The following is a 14724-nucleotide window of genomic DNA, read 5'->3' as shown; positions in this document are numbered from 1 at the left end:
GGGGAGTCAGGTGTGATGGTACTCGTCATTAATCCCAGCACTCAGGAGGCAGAGGCAGGCAGATATCTGAGTTTGAGTCCAGCCTGGTCTACAAAGTGAGTTCTAGGACAACCAAAGCTATACAGAGAAACCCTGTCTCAAAAAAAAAAAAAAAAACAAAATAAAACAAAAAAAAGTGTGGGGGTGGGGAGATGGCTATGTTTTCTTACAGTCAAGGCTCATTTTCCACAAAGGCATATCATATGGGATGCTTGTATCATGATGATCCCTCATTGTCCTCATAGGACTATGGTTATATAGAGATCAGCAATTTTACTTACAACACAATTAACAGAGTAGATCTGTAAAGCTGATTTGCTGTCACAGTGGGGAAAGACTCTGGCTGCCATGCTTGACTACCGGAGTATTCTCAGATACATGAATGAAACAGAATCTCTCAGGTTGTTCTCTGACCTTCACACAGGTGTTGAGGTATGTTGACAAACGCACACAAAAACAAAAACCCACACACTCATACACTACGTGCAACAAATCTTATTTTATAATTTTATTATATGTATATAAAGATGTTTTGTGTGTATGTCCATCTGTAACCACATGCATGCTTGGTGACCATGGAGGTTAAAAGAGGGCATTGGACCCCCTGGGTACTGTAGTAGCACATGCTTGTCTGCCACCATGTGGATGGTAGGAATTATTGCTCTTAACTGGCCTCTTAAACCCAAAAATGTATTATTTTTAAATGACTTACTGCAAGCAATGCTTTCCTTTAATTATGTGGGATGTGGGTTTGATACCCTTGTGCTAGATTTTCATGAGTGCCCTAGTTCATCTGCCTCTAGAACTTAGCAAGTCACCTGAGTTTCAGCCCCTCCTCCCCAGCAACTTACAAAACATACAAAGAACAAACCAAACCTTCAGAAGGCCTAACTTCTCTCTGTCTCAGTTTTAAACCCTGGAAACTCAAAGTTGTGAGGAAGTTGCAGTGAGCTGACAGGGCTGAGGAGGAGGTTGCTCACTCCGTGCAGTACTCACTGCACAAGCAAGAAGACTTGAATTCGATGCAATTCATTTCTGTAAAACTGGTGGATGTATTATCAACAAACCCCAACAGCATAGCTTCAGTGAGCTTTTATCAGTTCACTAGCATTGGTTCTTGGAAAAGCATGTTTGACCAACACAGGACACTCAGAACAACAAACACCACATGTGCTAGAGGAAGTTGTAGGTGTTGGCTGGTGGGGGCCAAAAAGATCCACACAAAGAGAAAGACTGGATTCTCTGCCTGCAAAGATGCAGTCAACAGCAACTTTTGTGGTCTGAATATGATTGGCCCAGGGTGTTGTAGTATTCGGAATTCTGGTCTTGTTAGAGTAGATGTGTCACCATGATCATGGAGTTTTTAAGACCCTCATTCTAGCTGCCTGGAAGTCAGTATTCTGCTGGCAGCTTTCAGATGAAGATATAAAACTGTCAGCTCCTCCTGCACTTTGCTGCCTGGATGCTACTATGTTCCTGCCTTAATAATAATGCACTGAACCTCTGAATATTGAAGCCAGTCCCAATGAAGTGTTATCCTTATAGAAGTTGCCTTGATTATGGTGTTTGCTCATGGCAGTCAAACCCCAGCCAAGTCAGAAGTTGGTACCAGGGAATGGGGTATTGCTGTGACAGGTCTAAAAATGCTTCTCTTTGGGAGAATGTAGATTTGGGGACTTTGGATTTGGAAAGCAGTGGAATGCTTCAAATGGGGCTTACTGGGCTATCTTAGTAGGAATATAGAAGACTCTGTTACTGAGAGTGATCTGAAATGTGCAGTACTGGCCCAAGAGATTTCAGTAGAGAAGAACTTCAGTATGTGGCTTAGAGACTGGTTTTTTTGTTTGTTTGTTTTGTTTTTTTGTAGCATTTTGGTGAACAGTATGGCTACTCTTTACCATAGTCTGAAAAGCCAGAATGAGACTAAGATTCAGAAATTCAGATTAATTGCATTGGCAAAGGAGGTCTCAGAAATGCCCATCATAGTCTTTGTTCTCTGCTTACATCTCATGAAGAACATTTGGAATATGCATAACTAGATTAGAAAGGAAAAGTACAAAATAAATAGTATTAAAGGGGGTGGCGCACCAGGAAGTGAAATGGTGCTGAATTCTGAGTTCAAGGATATTAAATTGAATTAAGGGAGTTGTGACCTTGTGGCAAGATGTGACACAATGAAATTTAGATCCAGTATGGTGGTGCATTGCTTTAATCCCAGGAGATAAAGCCAAGCAGATCTCTGAGGTCAAGGTCAGCCAGAGAAAGAGCAAGTTTTAGGTGAAGAAAAGCTTAAATCCAGGCATGATGGTACACACCTTTAATCCCAGGAGACAGGCATGCAGATCTCTGAGTCAAGGTCAATCTCCAGGCCAAGATTCAGGACAGTCAAGTTTAGGCAGTGAAGAAGTTGGAAAAGAGGAAGCTGGTGATGTTGTAAGAGAACAAAGGGAAAATGTTCCAGCCCCTGCAAGCAGCAGAACTTGTCAGCTTTGGCTGTATGGCTCTGGCTCTATAGCCAAGAATAGGAGACTACTGAGACAATTGGTGGTGGAGTTAGGAAATTAGTGGTGATTATTAAGAGACCAGCATTGCTAAGGTGAAATCTTCGGGGAAATGTTTTCTGAGAACACAAGGAACCTGTGTTCCAGAGATAGGCAAGGTTATGTGTACCTCCTGCTGCAGCTGGACTTGGTAATGTGTTGAGTCACCCAGGTGGTACTGGTTTTGAGAAAAAAAAACTCATAAAAGGAATGTCCTCTGGGAGCTTGACTTAAGAGACCCCACTCTCTGGTCTCATAAAAGTTCAAGCATGGAGTGACATCCCCAAGATGTCTGAGGGGAAGCACTTAGTCAATTTCAATGTATAGGAAAAAAAAAGAAGGAAAGTGAAAGTGGATGGGTGGGGATCAGCAGCTATTCTGCTAAAGTGCCTGGGGCTATGTACCAGAAAGCATTGAGGATGTGGCAGAGTTCTTCCAGAATACAGTCACACCTTGGCTTTATACAAGCTATGAGCTGAGCAATTAATCACAGACTTACTGAATGACACTAGAGACAAAAGGTGCAGCTAAGTGCCCCTTCTTCTTCTGCTTCTGCTTCTGCTTCTGCTTCTTCTGCTTCTTCTGCTTCTTCTGCTTCTTCTGCTTCTTCTGCTTCTGCTTCTGCTTCTTCTTCTTCTTCTTCTTCTTCTTCTTCTTCTTCTTCTTCTTCTTCTTCTTCTTCTTCTTCTTCTTCTTCTCCTTCTCCTCCTCCTCCTCCTCCTCCTCTTCCTCTTCCTCCTCCTCCTCATTATTATTATTATTATTATTATTATTATTATTATTATTGGATATTTTCTTTATTTACATTTGTTTTTCTTTATTTCTTTCTTCCTTCCTTCCTTTCTTCCTACCTTTCTTTCTTCCTTTCTTTCTTTTTCTTTCTTTCTTTCTTTCTTTTTTTTTTTTGTTTTTTTGGTTTTTTATTTTTTGAGACAGGGTTTCTCTGTTTAGCCCTAGCTGTCCTGGAACTTACTTTGTAGAGCAGGCTGGCCTGGAACTCAGAAGACTGACTGCCTCTGCTTCTCAAGTTCCTTTATTTACATTTCATCTATATCCCCATTCTGTTTTTTGGGTTTCTCCTTAAAAAAAAAAAAACTGCCCTTCCCCTATCCACTGCCCCCCCCCCAACTCACTCACTTTTGCTTTCTGCCCCTGGTATTCCCCAACACTAGGGTATACAACCTACATAGGACAAAGGGCCTCTCCTCCCATTAATATCTGTCTAGGCCATCCTTTGCTGCATATGCAGCTGAAACCAGGAGTCCCACTATGTGTGCTCTTTGGTTAGTGGTTTAATCCCTTAGTGCTCTGGGAATATTGGCTAGTTCATACTTGTTCCTCCTATGGGACTGGAAACCTCTTCAGCTCCTTGGGTCCTTTCTCTAGCTCCTTCATTGTAGATTCTATTCTCAGTCCAATGGATGGCTGTGAGCATCCACCTCTGTATTTGTGAGGTACTGGCAGATCCTCTCAGGAGAGAGCTAGTAAGGTAGAAATTTTAAGTTTGCCCCCTAGACCAAGTTGGAGCCAAGAAAGAAAAAGATATAAGTGGGGTGGATCCCCTAGTGAGTCAGTCCCTATATAGTCATTTCTTCAGTCTCTACTTCACACTTTGTCTCTGTAACTCCTTCCATGGGTGTTTTGTTCCCCCCTTCTAAGATGGATAGAAGTATCGACACTTTGGTCTTCCTTCGTCTTGAGTTTCATGTGCTTTGTGATTTGTATCTTGGGTATTCGGAGCTTCTGGACTTCTGGACTAATATCCACTTATCAGTGAGTGCATATCATGTGTGCTATTTTGTGATGGGGTTACCTAACTCAGAATGATATATTCCAGATTCATCCATTTGCCTATGAATTTCATAAATTCATTGTTTTTAATAGCTGAGTAGTATTCCATTGTGTAAATGTATCACATTTTCTGTATCCATTCCTCTGTTGAGGGACATATGACTTCATTCCAGCTTCTGGCTATTATAAATAAGATTGTCATGAGCATATTGGAGCATGTGTCCTTATTACATGTTGGAGCTACGTATAGCTATATGCCCAGGAGTGTTATTTTCTTAACCTTCCTTGTGACTTGTGAAAATTAGAAAGGGCAGTTTTTATGTGTCTGTAACACCTATAGAACTACCAAACCTGAAACAGAACTACAAAGGGCTGTGAAGTACAAAAGCCTCATTTAAAAAAAAAAGATTTATTTATTTTTATTTCTAGTTGTACTCTGCAGTTGTTTTCAGATACACATGAGAACAGTGCATAGGATCCCATTACAGATGGCTGTGAGCCACCCTGTGGTTGCTGGGAATTGAGCTCAAGACGTCTGGAAGATTCATTAGTGCTCTTCAACACTGAGCCATCTATCCAACCCTAAAAGACTCATTCACAAGGTACAGATATATAAAAACACACTAACAAATTTCTCAATCTTACATGATTCTTCCAAATCCTATCTCTCAGTTGCTTTATTGTTGCCCCTCCTGCCACACAGTGTGGTGAAAGATATCAAGCCCAACAAAAGGAGAAAAGCCAAAAACATCAGAAAGCCTCTGGGGACAGAAATCTCCCTGCATTGCAGACATTTCTCAAAGAACTGCTTTAGAGGTATGAAGGAACCCTGAGCTTGTGAAGATTCAATTCTAGGCAAGTCATCCTCTTGGATGAGAAGTATCATCTTCCAGAACTGGACCTGGTCCTGCTTCATGAGTGCATTCCCACACAACTCCAAGAAATCATACAGGAGAGTGGACGTCACATCTGGGAGAGGCTCCATGTTTAAGATCCTTGCCAGCCATTACTTAAGCCATGAGCATGAGCCTACTGCTGGTTTCTATAAGAACACCGGAGCTGGATTATGGCAGCATAGAAATGGATCATCCCAGACATGGCTTTTAGAAAGTTGTACTCTTGTTCAACCTTGGAATCCATCACTTGGTAGCCAAGTATCCCTTGAGAATCCTCCAAAGTCATCCCTTCCTTGAAAGGTGGGTAGAAAGGAACAGAGTATGGACACTTGTGGAGATGAGCAATAATGAGGTCTCCCACTTTGGAGTGAAGCATCCATATACCAGATGCCACCACTGCAATAATAAATCCTGCTTTATGGTGAGAGGCCACTTCTTTCTCCCCTGTTTCACAAATTTCTCTGCCAGTTTGTACTGGACAAAGTCCAGCCCCTCAGGGTTAAGAGTGACAGACACTGAATGCCCACCCGATTGGACAGGCTTTCCAGAGAGCAGGCTATGGATCTTGTCAAAGAACTCCTTCAGCTTTGTATTTGAGATGCTGTAGATCTGCCTCACTGGGATGGTGACTGCCTTCTGCAAGTCCAGTTTTATCTTTTTGGTCTGACTGTCCTTGCTGCTGGCCAGGTCTTCAAAGGAAAACACAATTGGCAGAAGCATCCTGAAGTTGCTGATACCACTGCATCTTACTATCTTGTAGCTTCCCCTGCTGGTCTTTATTCTGTGTCCCTGCTGGGCTTGGGCTGGGTACAGAGCCCTGGGCAGGAGCCTCTGACCCCCAATGCACCTCTGACTCCTGCTGCTTGACCCAGGGCCTCATTCTTCTTCACTTCAGGGCCTATGTTGATCTCTGACTCCAAATTCAAGAGGAGGTCCTGCATTTTGTGCAGGGCCAGCTCAACCTTAGCTTGGTTCTCTGCTGTGGGATAGCCACTCTTCAAGGTGTTTCGAATGATTCTGGAGATGAGGCCATACAGGTGGTTGCCCAGGATCTGGATGGCAGATGTGGATGGTCCACATTCAGCAGCTCTTTGTGCTGACTGGAGGTATCCACCTGCTGGTTGAGGTGCAGGACCTCCTCTTGCAGGGGGTACAGGCTATGCAGATGGACCTGGCCTTCCTCCTTCCTAAGCTGCTCCTGCTCTGCTTGCTTCACATGGTGGTGGTCGTGGTGTTGCTGTTGCTGCTGCTGCTCTGCCTCTCTGTCTTAGTTAGGGTTTTACTGCTGTGAACAGATACCATGGCCAAGGCAAGTCTTAAAAATCAACATTTAATTGAAGCTGGCTTACACATACAGAAGTTCAGTCCATTATCATCAAAGGTGAGAGCATGGAAGCATCTAGGCATGCATGGCCCAGGCAGAGCTGAGAGTTCTACAACTTCATCCAAAGGAGGCTAGTGGAAGACTGACTTCCAGACAACTAGGGGGAGGGTCTTAAGCCCACACCCACAGTGACACATCTACTCCAACCAGGTCACACCTATTCCAACAAGACCACACCTCCATATGGTGCCACTCCCAGGTCCAAAAATATACAATCCATCACACTATCCAAGCTTTAGGTTGAGAATCTTGGCTCTGGGGTGAAACTGCTCAGCTTTCTGCTTCTCCTGATGGCCCAGGGCTTCTCTGGTACTCTTCTCCATCACTTCCTTTAAGTCCTAGAACTCCTTATGCAATTTCAGCTCCTTCAGATTGTCAAATCTCTTTAGCTGTTTGAATGCTAACTCTGAGAGGGCTCACACCTTCCTCTCTTGCTCCTCCTGCCACTGCCTCAGGCCCTGTGTTCCTCTCATCCTGAATGCCAATTCGAACATTCAATGCAACCTTCTGCTTTGATTGTCGGAGAGGCCTGAAGCACAATAGGTTCTTTGAAAGAGGCCTCGTGTGTGCTCTGGGTTGCATTTGGAGTTGAGGTTAAGGGGGATTGTGGGATACTTCCAAGAGGAGACTTGTGTAGTGAGGATGGGACAGGCCTGAAGCAGATCCAGAGGATGGTGAATTATCAGAGGAAGGAACACTCTCTTGCATGTGGAGTGAGGTATTGTTTGGATGTGATCTCACACCCGTCCAGAGTATGAAGATCATTTGGGAAGAGACCTGCATTCTTCCAAACCATCCCGGTAGCCCAGGAGCCACTTGAGATCATAGTGCAGGTGGACTTTGCTGGAGTTGCTGAGAGCCAACAGTGTTTTCCAGCAGAGACCATCGGACTGCCTTGACCTTTTGACAAATATAATTTTAAATAAGTTTTCTTTTGAAATACATTTTGGAAAGTTTTTTTTTTTTTTTTGGCTTTGTGAGTAAATTGGTACCATTCATCTATGTTTTTAAAAACTTGTTTACAGATGGTAGAAGAGGGGACAAAGTACTCAAGGAAATCTCCTGTGGGTACTTGTCTGGCTTAGCCAAGGAAGCTCCCTTAGCCCTTGCAGCTCCCTGCATACCCACTATGTGGATAGCCCCTGCATGCCCACTATGTAGATAGCCCCTGCATTCCCACTATGTGGATAGCCCCTGCATACCCACTATGTGGATAGCCCCTGCATTCCCACTATGTGGATAGCACCTGCATACGCACTATGCGGATAGCCCCTGCATTCCCACTATGTGGATAGCCCCTTCATTCCCACTATGTGGATAGCCCCTGCATGCCCACAATGTGGATAGCCCCTGCATCCCCACTATGTGGATAGCCCATGGAATCTGCTCTGGCCATAGACTTGCAGCCCCTCCAAGTGGCTTGAGGGAACATTTGGACTGGGTTCTCACAGGACCCTGACCATCACAACCCAGCTATCCTGCAAGGGTCTAACTCCAGCCAGCCTACTCTGCCCACAGATAAATGACTAGAGGCTGCCAATAAAGCCAAGGTCACCTATCTAATGAGTGCTACAAAACTTGTTTCCTGACATGGGGACAGAGTGGCCTTGATGGTCAGGCCCTTTCTCAGGACACCTGGCAGCAAGGGCTCCCAGTCTCCACCCTGGAACTTGTCTGAGTAACAGATCATAACAGGCAAAAAGGAGTGTAGGCATGCCATCAGCCTGCACCAGGGACAACAGCAAGGTGCCTTTAGGGGAGGGCTGGCAGGCACAGCCTACCCAGAGCTTGGGGCTGCCTCACAAATTTCCCACATCTGGGTAGCATGGGCCCACCCACAGGGTGAGAGTTGCTTTTGGCAAGGGAATCATTTGCATTTTTCTTGACCCTGGCCACTGGGACAGGGGCCACATAGGCAGGCATCAGATCCTGTCTGTCCCCAAAGAACCACACACTATGAAATCTAAAGTTCATACAAACATTTATTTACTTCTGTTCCTACTCACAGAGGGAGGCAGTAGCCTGCAGGATGACAACCCAGAGTCCCTGGAAGTCCAGGCCAAAAGGCTGGCTTGGCTCTGAGGTTGGAGAGACCTGACGGGCTGGGGTGAGTTCTGGAAGTTATCCCACAAGGCAGGGCAAAATGCAGGCCCATGGGACTGACTATGAGGGGTCCGGCCCCTGGATCCAAGCAGCCCCAGAATTGGACCCCTCAAATGAGGAGGATGTGTGCAGGCTAGCAGGTTTAAATTAAAAATTAATAAAAATAATAGTGTAAAATAAAAAGAGACAACCCCTGTGTCAAACCATGAGGGCTTGTCCTGTTGTCTGCCTTATATACAAAGGAACAGAAGGCAGAGCCCACTGTCTGGAGCGGTGGTCTGGGGTAGGAGTAGGGGTGCCTAAATGCGACACAGAGGCTAGGCCAACTCTGCCCTGGGCTGCAGCAGGCTCCATGGGACAGGACTGGGGGAGGAGTAGGTGACATGTTGGATGGGTGTGGAGTTCAACTGAGGGTTGTTCTTAGTCCCACCTTTGGGCCCTCACTGCAGACCTGAAGCAAAAGCTCTGGAGGCATGTGGTCAGCTATCACTTTTTATTGAACAAATTGAAAAGAGGCCAAGTGCATCTGGGCTAAGGGATTCCGGCTAAGGGCAGCAAGGGTTGGAAGAAGGGGGATGGTATGGTAGTGTTGGGTGGGAGTCTTGGCTTGGTCTTGGCGTCTTCTCGGATCTTCCAGATGACAAGCTGCATACAGGCACTGGCATCCTCACTGGAGCTGTGCCCATTCACATTGTCTTGGATGATCTGTCTGAGGTAGTCAGCCATGAGGTTCCGCAGGGAGCGCTTATAGGGCAGGCCCCGGTGATGTGGGAACAGCACAGCTGTGTCTACCACAGTGCAGTGGATGACTTTGAGAGCCAGTAGGTCGCTCTCCAGGCTGTGTCCAATGAGGATGGTGTCTGCACTGAACATGCTCAGCAAGACAGCCTGTACGTCCCGCAGCGTGATGCTTGTGTCCACAAGGTCGGCCTCTGTCACCCCCGAGAACCTGGTATTGTAGTCGACAACTTCATTGTCAGGCTTGACAAAGGTATCATACTTGACTTGTAGGTCTGTGTCCACGACTGTGACTCGGGTCACCTCCAGGCCATATGTAGTGTAGGACATCTCACAGTCGAGAGCAAAGACCCCCGCATGGGCATCTTTGGGCAACTCCTTCTGGAAAGTGCGCACAAAACCCTCCAGGTTCTCTGTCCGGCCATCGAGCACATGTTGCTTGGCGACCTGACAGCCTACAGAGCCAACCAAAGCTGAGCAGCACACATACTGGGACTCCCAGCCCCCTGCCACTCGATTCAGCTGCAGCCTCCCGCAGTGGTAGTAACACTCTGCACTGCTCACACAGAGGCCCGCAGAGGACACAGGGAACTCAATGCCACAGCGATGGCAAATTCTGCGGGAGGGGTCCTTGGGCTTCTTCTCCTTGGCAGTGAAGATGACTGCAGCCCCTGGACGCTCTGGGTGGGGGAAGGGGTAGCCATTCTCCTTCAGCTGCTCCTGAGTGAGTAAGTACTCCCTAAGGTGGCAGTACAGGGTATACCCTGCAGAGGCACTGGGTATCAGTGCTCTCAGCTCCTCTACCTGCTGGCTGCTGGGGCTGTTCAGTGAGAAGCTGGTTTTAGCTGCCAATTTGCCCCCCAGTACAACCTCATGGGACACAACCCTGCGGCCACTGGCTTTGCTGAGGTTGAGCATGGTGTTGGAGGCCAGCCCCCTTAGCTTCTTAAGGATGTTCACGGCCACATTCAGGTATATGTTCTTGCTGGAACTGAGGTCATATGCCACCTTTTCCTCATTCAGGGCCTTCTCAATGGCCTCCTGTTTGGACGAACAGAACTTGAGAAACTCCTCAATGAACAGGTGGAGATAACCTTGGCGGACCACAGTGGGGACCTTGCAGCCAAATTCTTTCGGGATAACAGGCTTCTTTAGACTCTGGAGTGAGCTGTGGACGATGCGTTTGGGGGTGAAGGTGGTTGTTATCGTAGATGCCATCCCTGACAGCGTGGGTGTCTTCAGTGGCTGACTGCCAGGTTTGGGACTGTAGGAAACCTGGCTGCTGATGGCAGGGAGCACCCTCTTGGAACCTGTGAGGGCAGCAGCCAGTTGGGAGTTGGGTATGTGAACAATCCTTCTCTTCTCCCCTGGCACTGAGATGTGCACAGAGGAAAGCCCCGCAGTTGGCCCTGGGGCGGCCTGTAGCCAACTGGCCAACTCCCTTAGTGCTTGCTGTGCTCGCAGGTACCACACCTCCTGAGCAGTTGCGGGCTGTGCTGCAGGAGCCACAGGGGTCTTCTTTGGGGCCTCTGCCCCTTTGCCTGGCTTGCAAAGGTATGAGACCTTCCTCTTCTGCCCTGGGAATGAAGTGGTCAGGCCCGCATGCATCTTTTCCTCATCCTTCTCCTTGGGTGGCTGCTGGGCCAGCCGGTCCTTGTCGTCCATCTTCACGCTGGTGGACTCGGTGAAAATCCGCAGGCACTCCTCCATAGGGTCCACATGGAAGTCCACCTCCTTCTCCAGAGCCGAGTAGTCCACATCCTCCTCTGCACACTGGCTGGCTCCTGAGGACGGCGAGGAGGAGAATGAAGAGGACAATGGGGAGGGCGTTGCAGGGGGCACAGGTGGCAAGGCCTTGAGACAATTGCGAAATTTCATCTCTTCCAGCCCCAGGCTGGAGTTGGAGTCTGATTCTGAGTCTGAGCTCATGTTGGGCAGGGTCGGGGACCAGACCTGGGGTGCTCCCGCTCCCAGTCCTGAGTCCTCCTCCTTGCTTTCAGCCCCAAATAGCTCTGTGTGTCTCAGGTTCCGTTTTTTGAGCTTAGGAGTGTCCTGGGGGGCTCCTTCATTCAGGGAGCGGGCCTTCTGTTCCACCAACTTGCCCAAAGGCATCTTCCTTGTACTGCCAACTTTCCAGGTCAGTGGTGCACCAGGACCATGCCTAGAGTCTTGGGGCCCTGTGTTGGAAGTGCAGCCCATCCCCCCTTTCCCTGGGCTGGCCACTGTGGTCACAGAGGATGACTTTTTCTTGGTTCCTTTAGGCCCCTGGGCCTTGCCCCTGGGGCTACTAGCAGGCAGTTTCTTGTCTGCACAAACCTTTTCCTTCCCTCTGGGCCTGGCTGGGTCTTCCTCTTTCTTTCTTTTTTCTTTCCTTCGGACCCTGCCCTTGTGGCAGAGGCTGGCTGGAGTACCAGTTTTCTTCTTTTTGGTTTTACTCTCCATGGGAACACCAGTATCTTGAGAGGCCATGTTTGGGGACACTGGAATTCCTCCTCTCACTTGCCCTGGAGGCTTCTGCTCCTACTTTTTGGACTTCACTGCTGCTGTCTTGCCCTGAGAGCTGTAAATAATTTTTTTATCAAAATTTCTGCACACAACATTGGATTGTATAGCTTAATAAAAATTTCATCTTATCTTTCCAAGGGATGTTGGTATATATATATATATATATATATATATAGAGAGAGAGAGAGAGAGAGAGAGAGAGAGCAGTCTAAGATTTCATAAAACACTTAGTAGATTCAGATACCATTTGAATAGTTTAAAGAAGTTTAGAATACACAAGATTATAAGGTTACCTGTGTTTATCATGCCTTTAATATATCACTAGAACACACACAAATATGCACTGCTGCAGTCTGAATGGACATGATTGGAATATGACGAAAATAATTTCAGGTTTTGTGGTGGCCATCTTCTAGAGAGATTGCTCAGCATTTGAAAGCACTGACTGTTCTTCAGAGGTCCTGAGTTCAATTCCCAGCAACTACATGATGGCTCACAACCATTTGCATTGGGTTCTGATGCAATCTTCTGGTTGGTGTGTGTGAAGACAGCTAGCATATTCTCATAAAAGTAAATAACTCTTACAAAAATGTTTCGCCAGTTCACAAAATGAATGAAAGCTTGAAGAAGCCACAGGTTTTGTTACTTATATCCACTTTGGGACATAAAATAACACAGGAAAGCAGTTGACATAGGCACATATGACAATTACATGAAGTCCTGCTGCATCCAGTGAAAACAGAGCAGCAAAAGTCAACCAGAAAGTTCATCTCCATCTCCTTAAGATGTGACAAAGGCTTAGTAACAAGCCAACCATCCGAAATAGGACAAAACAAATTAACAATAAACACAACATCCCCAGAAACTCTACTGAGTTCATTTTGTGGTGGCCATCTCCTTCTGGGTATGGGGCTTCCTCCTAAGAGTGGTTTTGTACATAGTGAGACCCCCTTGGAGAAAAGTAACTTTTCCTTTGGGAGCAGTTACTGGACAAAGCATCTTGAACCAAACCAAGTCCTCTGCAAGAACAGCCAATGCTCTGAACAACTGAGCTGTTTCTCCAGCCCATATCTGCTAGTTTTTACAAATGACATTTAAAATCATACAAATGAAAATTAACTGAGAGTTTGGGATCCCCAAGCCCAGCCTTTTTGAGACTTTACTTTTTGCCATTGCTATGGTAAGCACAGGATACACACAACACCCCTGGTATTTTTCTTGTGTGCATCCATTTCTAATTCTACCTTCCCCCTCATAGTCCTACTAACCTATATCATAGTGCCTGAAGAAGACTCCAATATTGGCTTCCTCTAACTCTTAGCATAACTCACTCTTATTTTTCTGGACCAAGGCTAGAACCACACTAGTAAACATCATCTGTTGGTTCCAGTTTCATTTCTGTGGCTGTTGTTAAAATACTCCAGCAAGACCCAATTTCCAGGAGGAGGGGCTTATCTGGCTTACAATTCCAGGTTACAACACGCCAAGGGATGTCAAAGCAGATAGTGAAATCCCAAAAGCAAGAGGGATGTGCTTTCTTGCAGAGAAGGAAGGAAGGAAGGAAGGAAGGAAGGAAGGAAGGAAGGAAGGAAGGAAGGAAGGAAGGAAGGAAGCTGGCAGGGAAGGCAACTCATGAAAGACCCCAGCTTCTGAGCAGCCAAGTCACCAAGGAAGCCCTCAAGAGGTTATAGCCATGGTTGTGACTAGGTTACCTCTGCTCCATAGCTTAAACAACCCTTATAGAAAAATGGAAAATGTATGTTCTCCCAGAACATTCCATAACCAGGACACGAATCCATGACCTACCTGGTGTGTAACATCTTCTTTGAAGGAGGACAAAGAGACGTTAGAAAGATGATTCTTTTTCCTTAATGTAGAGTCTCTGTGGTCTTTGTGAGTGAGGGTCTTTTGGTGGACTCCAACAACAGCAAAAAGGTGTGAGGGTTCCCCACTGGAAAACACCCACTTGTCTTAGAATATTATCTCCAGCTTCTTTTCCAACTCCTTCACTGCCTAAACTTGGCTGTTGTGGCTCTTCTCAGAGATCTGCATGCCTGTCTCCTGGGATAAAAGGTGTATACCACCATGCCTGGATTTAAGATTTTCAGCTGGGTGTAGTGGCACACGCCTTTGATCCCAGCACCTGGGAGGCAGAGGCAGGTGGATTTCTGAGTTCAAGGCCAGCCTGTCCTACAGAGTGAGTTCCAGGACAGCCAGGGCTACACAGGGAAACCCTGTCTCAAGAAACAAACAAACAAACAAACAAACAAGATTTTCTTCACCTAGAATTTGCTGTGTCCTGGGCTAGTCTTGAACTCAGAGGTCGGTTTGGCTTTATGTCCAGGGATTAAAGGTGCACACCACTATTCCTGGATCTAAATTTAACTGGGTAGGATCTTGCCTCAAAATACCACTCCCTTATTTTGTTATATCCTTGAACACAGAATTCAGCTCCATTTTACTTCCTGATACCCTTTTAATACTCAAGCCATGTGTTTTATACTTTGATTTTCTCAGCTTGCTATGCTTGTTTAAAATGTTGTTCATGAGACTTAAGATGAGAAAAAAGTCTATGTTGGGCATTTCTGAGACTCCCTTTGTCATTGCAATTAATATGAGTCTCTAAGCCTTCACCTCAGGTAGATTCTTTAGATGAGGGAAAAAGGTAGCCACATTTTTTCACCCAAAGACCACAAAACAGTCTCTAGACCACGCATTGAAGTTCTCC

The 14724-nt window shown here is 46.3% G+C and overlaps 2 pseudogenes across 1 annotated transcript; both read right to left on the bottom strand.

The window, feature by feature from the left end:
- Positions 4954–7546, bottom strand: Gm18627 (predicted gene, 18627; annotated as a pseudogene).
- Positions 7635–11975, bottom strand: Gm1995 (predicted gene 1995; annotated as a pseudogene). Its single transcript, NR_033562.1, has one exon. The product of NR_033562.1 is annotated as a predicted gene 1995 (transcript).
- Between the last annotated feature and the right edge of the window lie 2749 nt (positions 11976–14724).

The sequence above is a fragment of the Mus musculus genome, chromosome 12 (genome assembly GCF_000001635.26).
Source record: "Mus musculus strain C57BL/6J chromosome 12, GRCm38.p6 C57BL/6J".
In the NCBI taxonomy this organism is placed as follows: Eukaryota; Metazoa; Chordata; class Mammalia; order Rodentia; family Muridae; genus Mus; species Mus musculus.
This window is presented reverse-complemented; position numbering and strand designations above follow the sequence as displayed.